Source organism: Peromyscus eremicus, chromosome 19 (assembly GCF_949786415.1).
Source record: "Peromyscus eremicus chromosome 19, PerEre_H2_v1, whole genome shotgun sequence".
In the NCBI taxonomy this organism is placed as follows: Eukaryota; Metazoa; Chordata; class Mammalia; order Rodentia; family Cricetidae; genus Peromyscus; species Peromyscus eremicus.
Window position 1 is genome coordinate 36,069,517 of NC_081435.1, and position 14,379 is coordinate 36,083,895.

The window sequence follows — 14,379 nt, forward strand, 5'->3', positions numbered from 1 at the left end:
AAATATAACAAAAAACACCTTTGGATTAATCTACCACTTCTATTACCATCCAGTTTATTATCCATCCAGTTTATAAAAGGAAAACACACTGGTAGCACAAATAAACAGAGTCCCTCCTGTGGTTGTATGGAATATGGAATATTTTCTAAGACAAACTGCAATAAAATGAAAAATGAGGTTGGGCATGGTGGCATGTGCCTTTAATCCCAGCATTCAGGAAAGAGAGGCAGGTGGATTTCTATGAGTTCCAGGCTAGCCTGATCTACAAAGCAAGTCCTAGGACAGCCAAGGCTATACAGAGAAACCCTATCTTGAAAAACAAAACAAAACAAAAAACAGAACAGAGCAAAGGAAAAAAAAAAAAAAGGAAAAATGTTGATGGGTATGGTGGTGCTTGCCTTTAATTCCAACCCTTGGGAGGCAAAGGCAGGTGGATTTTTGTGGGTCTGAAGCCAACTTGGGCTACAAAGTAAGACGTTGCCTCAAAACTAAATTTAATTAATTAATTAGCTAAAATAAAACACAAAATAAAAGCCAAGGCCAGCAAGATGGCTCACTGAGTAAAATCACATAATACTGTGTAGGCCTGACCACTTGAGTTTGATCCCAGAAGCCCCAGTGAAAGGAGAAATTCACTTTCAAAAGCTGATCTCTGGTGTCTACACTTGTCATAGCCTGTCTGTGTCCACACTCACACATATTATACACCAAAACACAATAATTTTTAAAATTAAAAAATAAAGATAAACAGCAAAAGCAAATTCTAGAAAAAATGATAAACAGCAAAAGCAAATTCTAGAAAAAATTATATGTTTTGTGTAATTTGTGGCAAAAAAGAAATATAAATATTAATGTAATTAACATTCCATATATATAATACTTGCATATGCATGGGACATTCATGCATATAGAAAGACAGGGCAATAATATGGGACAGGAAGTCTGTAGTTAATGGGTATAACAAAACTTATTTTGCATTGTAACCCTTTATATACCTTATTGTTACGGTTTAAGATGTATAATGTCTCCACAAGCTGATTGTGATTGAACACTTGGTCCCCACCTGGTGGGGGTTCAGGGAACCTTTGAGAGGTGAGGCCCAGTGAGAAAACTTGTGGGTAAACCTTGAGATCTGTAGCTCTGCCTACTTCCTGTCTTGCTGCGGCAAGTCTTTCTGTATGCCATGAATATGTGTTGCTCTGATTGGTTGATAAATAAAGCTGCATTGGTCTATGGAAAGGCAGCTAGGAGGCAGGTAGGAAGTCTAAGCAGATATACGGAGAAAAGAAAGAAGAGGAGGGAGAGACGCCAGCCCACAGCCCAAGGAGCAACATCCCAGAAGACTGGTAATGCCATGGCCACATGGCAATACATAGATTAACAGAAATACGTTAACTTAAGATATAACATCTAGCTAGCAAGAAGCCTGCCATAGGCCGTACAATTGATAATTAATATTAAGCCTCTAAATGATTATTTTATAAGTGGCTGAGGGACTGTAGGGCTGGGCAGGACTTGAGAAAACTTATGGCTACACCATCTCCTCTCTGCTTCCTGATATTTCCAGTTGTTGCAGCCTTGTTTTCCTGCTTCAACAGCTGGAGCTGCTCCTGCCACAGTGTCATTCCTGTCCCTGCCCTGATGTCCTGTACTCCCAAACTGGGCTAAAATAAACCTCTCCATTAAGTAGCTTCTGGTCAGGTATTTGGTCACAGCAAGGAGAAAAGTAATTAATATACTCATGCATTAATATACTCATGCATTTTAAATTCTGGTGTCCAGATAATAATATTCCAACAGAAGGGAAGGCATAAAGACAAGGATAAACATGTAGCTTGGCCGGGCTGTGATCAGCTTAGTTGACCTTCTGGATGAGGAGAACCATGCCAGTTAAAACTGGATTAAAGGAAGAGCCAAGCTCATGGTGTGTGGAGTTGGAGTCCCAGAGACACATTTGGATCCTCTGTAATCCCAGAATGACCCAACAGACAGAAAAGGCAATGGCAGAAGGATCGATGGCTTTGTATTTTGAGCAATAATAGTCTTATTTTAGAGAAGCTATTCAGTTTTAACATTTAGTGTTCACAGGGAATGTTGGATTTTTATAGCCTTCCAAGGAATTTGGCAGACACAAAAAGGGAAATGTTGACTTTTACATGGTGCCCATTATGCAAAATTCTGAACTATTCAGAACACAAGGGAAGCATGCTACAAGCACAGTGACCTTAAAACGTTCACAGACAGATGCATCAGAGTCCATTTCACATTGCTGATGTCCTTGGTCAGCGGGTGGGCGCACAGCTGGCTAAATGCCTTGCAGCAGCCAACCTAGGGATGCACGTTAGCTTCTGATTTAAAGGGAAGGGAGGGAGGGGCAGGCAGACACTGCTGAGTTGGAACACTGCCTCATAAGCATGAGGCCGTGAGTTCAGATCTCCAGCATCCATGTAAAAAGGAAAGCCAGGCATGGTGGTGGTCATTTATAACCTCAGCTCTGTGGGAGTGCATACAGGCAGCTCCCTGGAGCCCACTGGCCAGCTAGCCTAGCAGGTCAGTGAGTTTAAACTCTACCGAGAGGCTATACCTAAAAAAATACCATGGACACAGTCAAGAAAGGATGTTGCCGGGCGGTGGTGGCACACGCCTTTAATCCCGGTACTCAGGGAGGCAGAGCCAAGCGGATCTCTGAGTTCGAGGTCAGCCTGGTCTACAGAGCAAGATCCAGGACAGGCACCAAAACAACACAGAGAAACCCTGTCTCAAAAAACCAAAAAAAAAAAAAAAAAAAAAAAAGGAAGGAAGGGAGGATGTCATCCTCTGGACTGACACAGATGTCAGCCTCTGGTGTCTACATACATGTGTATGTGCACATACCTATATAATATATGCATGCACTCATTCAGGCACAGAGTGGTGGGGAGTGAGCCTATGGTGGAAAGTGAGACATGTGACGTGTTATTTGGGGTCAGGAGGTCAACAGGGAGGCCTGGAAAACAGGCATAGTGAAGCCAGTCACCCATCCCAATGAATACTCACACCTCTTAGCCACAGTGACTATCATGTGGGGCACATGCATGTGACCCGGTGGCTTGCAATAGAATAAGGCCTGGGATCAGAGGGAGGCACTCTGGGATGTAATTTCTCAATGGATTGGAGTGAGCCTGGGAGTGAGGCCATACACTCAGCAACAGCACGCGCCCAACCAACATGGAAACTGAGCCCAAGAAAACGATATAATCATTGAACCTGCCAGACCCAAAGTTACAGCTAACCCACCATTTTGACAACCAGAGTCTCTGAAACACAATCCCTCCCTTTCTAGCCATCTCTGTAACACAAGCCAGCTTGTGTTTTCTGCTATGGTCAATGAGAACCCTGACTAACTTATCTGTGGTGGTGATGATAATAGTGATGGGCTAGACATGTCCTTCCTGTTTTCAAATATTTTCACCCTCAGTGGCTAATTAGTTCTCCTGACAATCCCATGGGGAATCAGGGGTGTGACTCATACTAAGGAAACCAAGGCTCACAGAGGTTTGGTGACTAACTTAGGGGCTGTAGTTGGTAGAGAAAGAGTCCACTCTGAAACTCAGGACCGTGAATTTCATGGTCTCTGCAGCATCTTTCAAAAGTGTCCGGCATGATGTTGGGGTCCTTGGCTTCTATTTTCTCACTCATGACTGGGCCGTTTGCTCAAAGGACTTACCACCTTCTCTGAAGATATGCCCTGGAGAATCCTTCAGACTCAGTCATTGTGTGAGTAGCTGGCCCAGAGGAACAGTAGATAAAGGAAGCTCGAAGGATCTCACATTAATGGAAAGCAAGAGGCTCCTCTGTCCCCAAATCCTGCCAGAGCACAACGTTTTCGCGGCTAGAAATAGGCCAGCCTGAGTAAGGAAGGCGCCAAGAGGTGAGGCCGATCTGTGACTGCTGGGGAGGACGTAGGGGAGGGAAGCACAGACAGTGACATTTCCGTTTCTGGTGGCCCCATTGCTGTGTGTCAGTAACGGGCTCAGCTCAGTGTCCTCTACCACCCAGCTGCCTGCCTCCACCACCTGCCTCATGTTTGACAACTGCAGTTTATACTCAAGTAGGATAGACATAGTAACATGTGATAAATGGGAGAGGTGTCAGGTACTGAAACATTATGGGAACCAGGAGATAGACGCCATTTGGTGTGTTACTGGAAAATACAGTCTCCGGTTGACATTCACAGTCAACATGCAGACCGAAGTCCTTCGACAACAACCTGATTCCAACAGTGAGGTTAGACATGTCTAAGGGGCAATTGCAGCAGCTAACCTGTTCATAATTAAGACTTTTTTTCTCTTAAAGAATCACCCTCATTCTTCAAGACGTTCTCAAGTTACTGCTCTCTTAAAATATATTCAATAAACTGTTTTTTTTTTTTTTTTTTACAATGAAGAATCACCATCTACTATCCACAAGGGAATTCTCATTGGCTCAGTCTGTCCTGCCTCCTGGAGAGCGGCAGGTCCTCGGGGAGGGTGAGTTCCTGCTAGCCCCTCCTCTGAGCTAACCTCTCTCCTTCCAGTGTACTGCTTTTCCTTCTTAGGGCCTGGCAGGTAGTTTCTCATGCTGAACTTAATCAGATCACTATGTAATTACAGAGGGACTGTCAGGATATTTTTGGTTGTCATCTTCTAACAAAATGCAGATTGCGTGGCATGTATACATAGAATTACTCTATAATTTAAAGTAAATTGACATTTAATTTCAATTTAATTACACAGGAATTACAGACATGACAGATAGAGTCTAATTAGGAAGAAAGTATGAGAATCTGTTTATGGAGTAAAAAAATCCATCTCATGTCACCCTTTTAACAGAATCAAAATAATTCTCTGAATTTTTGTAGAGTGTGTATAATAACAACAGTAATAACGAAAACGGCATTTGGGCCATTCATCATTTGTACATATACTAGCTCAGTGGAACTAATGTGACTCTGCGAAGTGTCGGTGATCATTCCCATGTTACCGATGGGAAAACTGTCATGGGATGACATGAGTGATGTGCACAGTGTCACACAGATAGAACGGGGTCAAGGTAAGGTTTAGAATCAGCAACACTGGACCTTAAGCTCATTTTCACGCATTTCCCCCTCATAGGAAGCAAAGGAGCATGGGATGAAATTCCAGGCCTTCTCAGAGGCCTGAACTCTTCTGATCAACAGCCTGGAAAATTGGACTTTTTTCTCCATCCCCTTCTCTCTCTGTCTCCTTTTTTTCCTCTTTCTTTTTCTTCATTTAACAAATGTTTATACTGATGGACCCCGCTTGGTGGTATCACTCTGAATGTTGGGAGTTAAGGGCTAGGGAAAGCTTTGCCTCCTTCCTCACAGGATATTTGTGTGAAGGGTAAATGTGGGCACTGACGTGTTGGTTGGCGGACAGTTTTCTGGAGCCGTCAATGTTGTGCGATATTTTGTTTGTGTTCTGACAAAGCTTGCCTGGAGATCAGAGGGCAGAGCTAGCCACTAGTTAACCACTGAGGCAAGGCAGTAATGGCACACACTTTTAATCCTGGTACTGGGAAAGAGGAAGCAGGAAGATCAGGAGTTCAAGGCCACCCTGGGCTACACGAGATTGAACCAGTCTAAAAGAGGAACATAGCCGGGTGGGCAGTGGTGATGCACGCCTTTATTCCCAGCAGCTGGTGGTGCACGCCTTTAATCCCAGCACATGGGAGGCTCAAGCCTTTAATCCCAGCACTAGGGAGGTAGAGACAGGATCTCCCCGATTCAGTCTGAGAATTCGTAGAGACAAGATCACCCCTTTTGGCTGCTTCTTTACTTCTCTGATCTTTCAGCGTTTACCCCAATATCTGACTCCGGGTTTTTATTATTAAGGCCAATTAGGATTCGTGCTACAGGTGAAGGCAGGGCTTCTCATCTCTGCCACCACTCTGTATCTCCAGGGAGCTGCTCCACAAACTCCCGTCTCCCTGTAGAAATGCTGGGATCACAGATTCAAGCCATTGCATCCGGCTTTTGTATAGGTTCATGGGATCCGAACTCAGGTCATCAGCCGTGTTTAGCAAGTGCTTTATCTCCCACTCAGTAGCTTGGGTGTGTAACAGGTCCCTGGATCTAGTTGTACAAGTCCTGAGCTACCAGGATCCAATCTCACGGGGAGGGCTTTTGTAGGGTCTTTGTCCTCAGGAGTGCCTTGCCCTGACTCATGGAGCTATCCTTTGGGTTGTCCAATTAAACAGAAAGCAAAGCAGAATCTCTCTCTCTCTCTCTCTCTCTCTCTCTCTCTCTCTCTCTCTCTCTCTCTCTCTCTCTCTCTCTCACACACACACACACACACACACACTTTCTTTTTTCTTTTCTTTTTCACATCTCTACACAAGAGATGCCATCTGGGTGACTTCCTGCTGCTATTCCATAGACCAAGCCTCCTGCCCATCTCCAATGAGAACAGTGTGTGTGTGTGTGTGTGTGTGTGTGTGTGTGTGTGTGTGTGTGTGTGTAATTCATCTAAGTTCTTTCAATCTGAAGTTTCATTCCTTCCATTTTCCATCCTTTCCATCTCTCAGATAAAATCCCTTCCAGGAGTGCAGTACTTTATACAGAGGCTTTCTCTTCAGCCACTCACTCCATCACTACATACAACTCTGAAGAAGGTGTGCTAATATTTACACAGGAGCAAACAGAGAGCCAGAGATGTGTGCCATACTCATCACTTTGCCTTGTCCAGGATTTGTTTCTTCTAAGATCAAGGCCCATTTCTGTCTCAGGACATCTTTTTCTGAAATCCCCTTCCCCCTCTTCCTCTTTTAAATCTCAATTTTAAGAATTGTACAACATCTCTATTACTGACTCTTCAAGTGGATTTAATGGAAACACCTGAGCACATTTATTTTACTTTCTGTGTGTGTGTGTGTGTGTGTGTGTGTGTGTGTGTGTTTGTGTGTGACACACACAGGGGGCATGCGAAGGTCAGAGGACAACTTTCTAGAGTCAGTTCTCTCCTTCCACTGTGGGTTCCTGGGATCGAACTCAGGCCGTATCAGGCTTGCACAGCGTCTCTTTTACCCACTGAGCCATCTTGTGGCCCCACATATTTGTTTTAAAGAAGTAACTTTACAGCGTCATCTCAGCCGAAACACTCTGCATGACCTTGTAGGAAGACACGGTAAATGTAAATCCAAACATCGCAGAGTGGAGACGTCCTCATGAGATCAGAGCTGGCTACTGCGGCTTGCAGAAGGTTCCTAGCCTGATGGCAGCTCTTTGTAAGAAGAGCGAGAGGCCTGATAAATGTCTGCCAACACCAAGTCGACCTGCTCCTTATTGTGATTGGCAGTTCGAGAGGGAATTGAAAGGGGATCGCGATTTTCTCTGCCTTCAGTGGGTTTTGATGCTGTTCATACCCTACTCAGACCATGTGAAATTGCACTGTAGGACACAGTGCTCTGACTGGCTCATGGTATTTCCCATAAACTTGACTTTCCCTGTACCTACAAAGAATGAGCATAGGTCCCCCTGTGTCCTTGAGGTTTCACGACCTTGACATTCAGCACAAGGACCCTAGCCTGACAGCACCACAGGTTGGAGTTGGGAACCTAGTCTCTCTGGGCCTCTCCTCAGCCAATGGCAGGCAGATGGCCAAGGCCCTGATGTTCACTCCTCCATTCATGCTGGAAACTTTATGGAGTCCTGTCCTGTGTACTACAGAAAAATAAGTTCCACACAAAAGCAAATATAAACCCAAGCATAGCCCTCCTGGGTTTAAGAAACCTGGGCAAGACAGCTTAACCTCCCCAGACTCACATTCCTGCTTCCTTCCCATCGGCTCCAAGGATCTGATACTGTTTGCTTATGAAAAATCAAGTTCCCTATGCTAAGAAATGGAACATTTTGAGAAGGACATTAACTGTCTCCTTGAAAACACATCTTGATGACATGTAAATGATGATGTAAATGAATCTAACCCAATGGATTAATCAAATCATTAACATATCAATCATTAACGAGTGAGTATGATACAAAAAAAAATCAAATGCAGTTGCTCCTTCAGGTCGATGAGAAATTCATCTATTACCCTGCCTTAAATCTTTTCCTTTTTTCTGGAACAAAACAGGATATAAATAAACATAAACATAATAAAACAACAACAAGACTGTCTGTCATTGTAATTTCCTGTTTTAAAGTAGAGGAGAGATGTACTGGAAAAGATACTTCTGTTTATTCATTCAGCTTGAACACACCCTGAGAGTTCTACATAGCTAATGCACGGCCACAATTGCAGTTTCTGGGACCCTTACACCTTGTTCAATTGCTTTCTCAGCCTTAAGAAAATGAAATCTAGGAGGAAGCTAGCCACTTCTAAAACCACACTTAGAATTCATCTTCAGTCTGCAGCAGATAAAAATCAAAGAACGTCGCTTTGCCTTTGCCTCGTCGTGGGTTTATAAAGACTACACACACAACAAATCTGAACATGCGAGGGATGAGTTAATAAAAAAGAGATCAAAAGAATAAGCGACTCTCCACACAGAACACCGTGGCTCAGGGACAGGGGCTCTATAAAGGGACACTTTGTCATGAGGAAGCAAGGATGGAGGAGACAGCAGTAATTGAGAGAGCGTTTCCCCAGCGGGAAGCAGCGCGGGTCACTCACCCTCTGCATCTGGGATTAGGAGAGAGATTTACCATCATGCTCTGCACCAGAAAGAGGGAAACTGGCTGCCTTTGTGCAGGGCTTGGGGCAGGGCGCATCCTCTTTCTGGTGATGCAGAAGGCTTAGACTCTCAAGCAAGCCGGTAGTCCTGAAAACTCAGGAAGCTCACTGGGCAGGTTCGTGGACCAGAACTGCCAAGTTCGTTCACATATTTATGACACTGAGGATTGAGCCTAGTGCCTTGTGCATGCTAAGCATGCGTCCTATACCACCAAGCCACTCCCCTAGCCTCCCTTTCATGATAACCTCACATCACCCTTCTTAACTTTCACTCAGTTGCTTGGTTACGCTAAGATGATGGTCCATTCTCCTTGGACTTGAGCCCATTACCTTCCCACCATCAAAACTTTCACCAAAAAGTACCCTTACCATGTCCTAGGGCTGGGAGGCCTAGGGTCAGGGGCACCCAGGCACACTGGTGTAGATAAGCAGGTGGGGGGTGAGTGTTGTTGTAGGCTGGAGCAGCGAGACTTCTAGAGTATGGGGCAGCGCGCTGTGTCTGGAGCGGTTCAGTTGAAGAGCTAACATAGAGTTGGCCGGATAAAACACTTCTGAATTCCATCACGGGGAGCAGCTACTGGTTTGAAGTCTGGCCAAGTCTGATAAAAAAGCTAATGGAGGCCCTGGCATCAAGAAGGTTGTTTTGTTGTTGTTGTTTTGAGATAAGGTTTCACAGTGTAGCTCTGGCTGTCCTGGAACTTACTTTGTAGACCAGGCTGGCCTTAAACTCATAAAGATTCAAGGGTCTCTGCTTCCTGAGTGTGCCACCGTGCCCAGTTTAATGTTAAAGTTTTTAAGTATGATTAATAAAGTTTGTTACTTCCTTTTTAACTTAAAAAAAAAAACAAAAAACCCAAAACAGAACCAAAAGAAAAAAAACAAAAAACAAAGCCAAAAAAGAATTTGCACTCTGAAAGTTGTCCTAATTCTGAGGAGAGGACAATGTGTAGCACAAATGTTTAGAACTGGAGACAGGCAGGTAAGGAAGTGAAGACCGTCAGGTCACAGATAAGCCCTGTCACACAATGCCGTGGATGACACTCAGGTCGCACACCCATTTCCTGCAGTGTGCACTGACTGATCATCACGGTGCTTTTACCCAATGACCTGACAACGGTCAGCCAAGGACTCTTCCTGGTAGCCATTGTCCACCCTCTGGAGCTGAAGTGGGAGATATATACTAAAGGCAGTTCCCTTTAAAAAAAAAAAGTGTGTGTGTGTGTTTGTGTGTGTGTGTGTTGCTGCCTACAGAGGTCCCAGGAGGGTGTAGGATCCCCTAGTGCTGGAGTTATGGGCAGTTGTGAGTCACTCAGGGCGAGTGTTGGGAACTCTGGTTTGTTGAACCATCTCCTTGATTTTTAGAGCAGGTGTTGCTTGAGGACGTTGAGGAAAAGGGTTAGGCACTCTAGAACTTTTCAGAAGGTCTCTTGACTCTGAGGCACCACCATGAAAACTGAATGCTGGTAAACCTCTTTATTAGAAAGAAGACCATGTTGCCAGTGGCCACCAGATCCCCGAAGGGAAGAAAGGCGGATTCCGATGGCAAGTGTGTTCAAAGGGGACTGCTCCTGGAATCGGCAAGCCTGGATTCTAGGTTTATTACTTGCCTGTATTAGGAAAGGAGCTGTGTTTAAAATGACTTAAGTTTTCTGGAAGTGGATACTACTACTCTTGTTGTAGGATCTAGGTCTACAGTTGTGGCAAGGTTGGGAAAGGGAGTCATGAAGCCAGGCAGTGTGGTATACACTTTTAGTCCCAGTACTCTGGAGATAGAGGCAGGCCAGTGTCTGAGTTTGAGGCCAGCCTGGTCTACAGAGTGAGTTCTAGGACAGCCAGGGCTACAGAGAGAAACCCTGTCTCAAAAAAACCAATCAACCATGCTGTGGGATGTTCTGTATGTCAAATATGTTGCTCTGATTGGTTAGTAAATAAAACACTGATTGGCCAGTAGACAGGCAGGAAGGATAGGCGGGACTAACAGAGAAGAGAATTCTGGGAAGTGGAAGGCTGAGTCAGAGAGACCTGCCAGCCACCGCCATGACAAGCAAGATGTAAGGTACCGGTAAGCCACAAGCCACATGGCAAAGTAAATATTAATAGAAATGGGCTTAATATAAGAGTAAGAGCTAGACAATGATAGGCCTGAGCTAATGGCCAAGCAGTTTAAATAATGTAAGAGTCTGTGTGTTTATTTTATAAGTGGGCTCTGGGACTGGTGAGACTTGGTAGGAGCTGGAGAGAAATTCTCCATCTACACAACCAATCAACCAACCAACTAATCAATCAAATAAACAAACCATATCACATGGTTGCTTCCCGCTTACCATGAGAGGCTGTGTCTGCTCCATGCAGACTAAACTTCACACATGTCATTGTTTTACTCTGCCCATGTCCAAGCCATGGGAAACTGGAGAAACTTATTCCTAGAATCCTCCTCAATCTAGTGCGAGGAAAATCAGTTGTAAAACTATTTAACTCAGCTAGCATTTTCTTTAAAAAGCCCAAACAGCAATGCTACTCGCTACAGAACTCGATGGAAATAAAATGAAGGCTGCAAGAACATGAAATGTTTGACTGATTTCTGTTGTTATTATTATTATTGTTGTTGTTTGCTCTTGGGAAAAAAATTTAAAAATGGATGCGTTGCGTTCTGTCGTCCCGTGTCTAGCTATGCATAAAGATCTCCTTTCATCATCCAAGATAATTTCAAGTTCAGCAGGAGTAACTGAACTTGGCAACACTGTCGCCATGCTGCTCAGTCCATGTTTTAATAAAGAGAATTTACATTGCTAGGTTCTTGTAAAACTAGGAATGATAAACATATGCTTTTGCGAGAGAAGTAGTCATTTGCCTCACTCTTGTCTAGGCTAAAATACAGTGATTTCCCTAGCAAAGAGAGAGAGAAAAAGGCTACCCTGTGTTTAGCACTACGTGATAAGCCTTGGGCCAGCTGGTAGCAATGAAGGAAAAGGGGGCAGACTCAAGGAGCCACTGAGGAAAGGACCCAAGGCTTTCACACTTGTAGGGGTACAAACACAGTACTTTTACATTTTCATGTATATACGAATATATGTATGTATGTATATATGTCTGTTTTTTGTGACTGTTTTTCTGGGTAGCCCTGGCTGTCCTGGAACTCAGAGATCTATCTGCCTCTGGCTCCTGAATGCTGGGGTTAAAGGCGTGTGCTACCACTGCCCAGTAGAGGTACTTTAAATAAACAAACAATTTCTTGTTACGTTTATTTATCTCCGTGTGTGGCTGCCCATGCCACTGCGATGGTGTGGACGTCAGAGGACAACTTTTGGGAACCAGTTCTTTCCTTCTGTAATGTGGGTTCCAGGAATTGAACTCAGGCCGTCAGGCTTGCTGGCAAGCTTCCTTACCCACTGAACCACCTCACTGGTCCATTTTTCATTCTTGAGTTTGTCTTTAAGATTTTTGGAGATCTTTTCATGTAAATTACTTAAAAAAAAGCCAATAATTCCATTAAATTGTATTTTAACTTTGCGATTTCAGTTCAAGATTTGCTTTCATCATAACTTCTGTTTATTCATAGAGCCTTTTATTTCAATTTTCTGTGGGTCCAGTACTAAATATCCACCAGCATAAGGGAGCTCATGAGGTAGGCCTATGGTTAAATCTTATCAATGAAGTGATATTTTGAACATACAAAGAGACTTCCCTCAAGGCATGATGAATCCTGTAGAATTTGTCACTTCTAAGTAGTAATTATTCTTGACTTTCATAATTACATATCTAGAGCAAAGCTAGAAACATACCAGAGGAAGGTTGTCAATGGATCCAAAAGTGTTGCTCAACAAATAAGAATTCTGTTGACAGTGTGGAGTCGAATCACTGTTATTACTGGAAAGTGACTACAGCCTTCGTTTTAATGAAACGAGACAGGTAAGTCCATCAGGAGGGTCTGAAAGGAGAGGACAGAGGCAGGCTTCCGGGACACAACACTCAGACAGACATCTGCTTTCTGAGAACCACTCCACTAGTTTATGGCCCCAAGAAGTGAGAAAGTTTGTGTGTGTGTGTGTGTGTGTGTGTGTGTGTGTGTGTGTGTGTGTTTGCATATATGGATCTGTGTGGGCATGCACAGATTATTGCATACATGCATTGGTACAAACACCTATGTGCATGTGTGTATGTGTTTGCATATATGAATCTGTGTGAGTATGCACAGATTATGCACACATGCATTGGCACAAACACTTGTGTGTGTGTGTGTGTGTGTGTGTGTGTGTAGCTTGGGGCTTTGCCCGTGACTGTATGCAAGTGCATGTGTGTGAGTCACACTCAGGCATTGGCACTTTTCCCCTGTGATGGTGGAGAGTGGGACAGAAGGAAGTAGGCAGGTCTTTCTGTGCTTTTTTCAGTTCAGATCAACCTCTGCAGCTGCAAAGATCCGGTATCTGGCACGGTGCTTTTAAAAGTACAACAGTCCCCTGACTTGCAGAATTAGAGGCGAGGCAAAGGATGAAAAAAAAAAAAAAGATTAGTAGGTTTGGTAGAAGGTAGGTTCCTGTTGCTACATTGTATAAACAAGCTGGGAGGCTGATTCTGAACCACCCGGACACAGACTTCTGGCAGAAGGCTTATGAAGAACCTCTTTGGGAAGAGAAAAAAACACCATGAATAGCTGGTGTTGATTATGAGGCCATGGCCTGGAGGGTTAGGGCTGTGCACCACCCTGGAAATGTAAGTTCTTGCTGAGATAAGATGGTAAACACTTTCCTAGAAGACAGCAGGGTAGTGCTGAGTGTTCCAATGCAGCTTCCCAATGAGATCGCCTCTTCATGCTCTAGAACCTCAGTCATGTTCATCTGAGATGGAGTCCGTAGCTCCATCGCTTACCTGTGGTGGGACAGGTTCCTCAACTTCCATGGAACCCGTCCTCCCAGGGTGAAGATAAAACCTCCTTCTCAGAGTGAGAAATAAAATGATCACAGGGGGAAAAAAAATTAAAATAAATAAATAAATAAAAGAAGAAAGAAAGAAAAGAAAATTCTCCATTTGCTTGTGGGTTCTGTCTTTGGTGAGTAGTTCTATAAGGAATGCCTATTAAGAAGTAGTCTCCCTTAGATAACCTAAAGGATTAGATCCTTGAGTTATGGACATTTCCAGCTAATCACAACCAATAAGGACCCATTTAGCTCCAGGTCCTAGCTATGCTGTTCCCAGAAACTCACATTTAGTTCATGGGGGGTTGTGGTGGTTTGAATAGGAATGACTCCCATAGACTCATGTGTTTGAATGCTTGGTCTATAGGGAGTGGCACTATTAGGAGGTGTGGCTTTTTTGGAGTAGGTGTGGCCTTGTTGGAGGAAGTGTGTCACTGTGGAGGCGGACTTTGAGGTTTTATATGTTCAGGCTATGCCCAGTGTGGCACACAGTCTCCTCCTGCGGATCAAGATGTAGAACTCTCAGCTACCTCTCCAGCACCCCGTCTGCCCACATGCCACCATGTTTCCGGCCGTGAAGATAATGGACTAAACCTCGGAACTGTAAACCAGCCCCAGTTAAATGTTTTCCCTTATAAGGGTTGAAATGGGAGTCTGGAGAGATGGCTCAGTGGTTAAGAGCAATGGCTGCTCTTCCAGAGGTCCCAAGTTCAATTCCCAGCCATGACATGGTGGCTCACAACCGGCTGTAATAG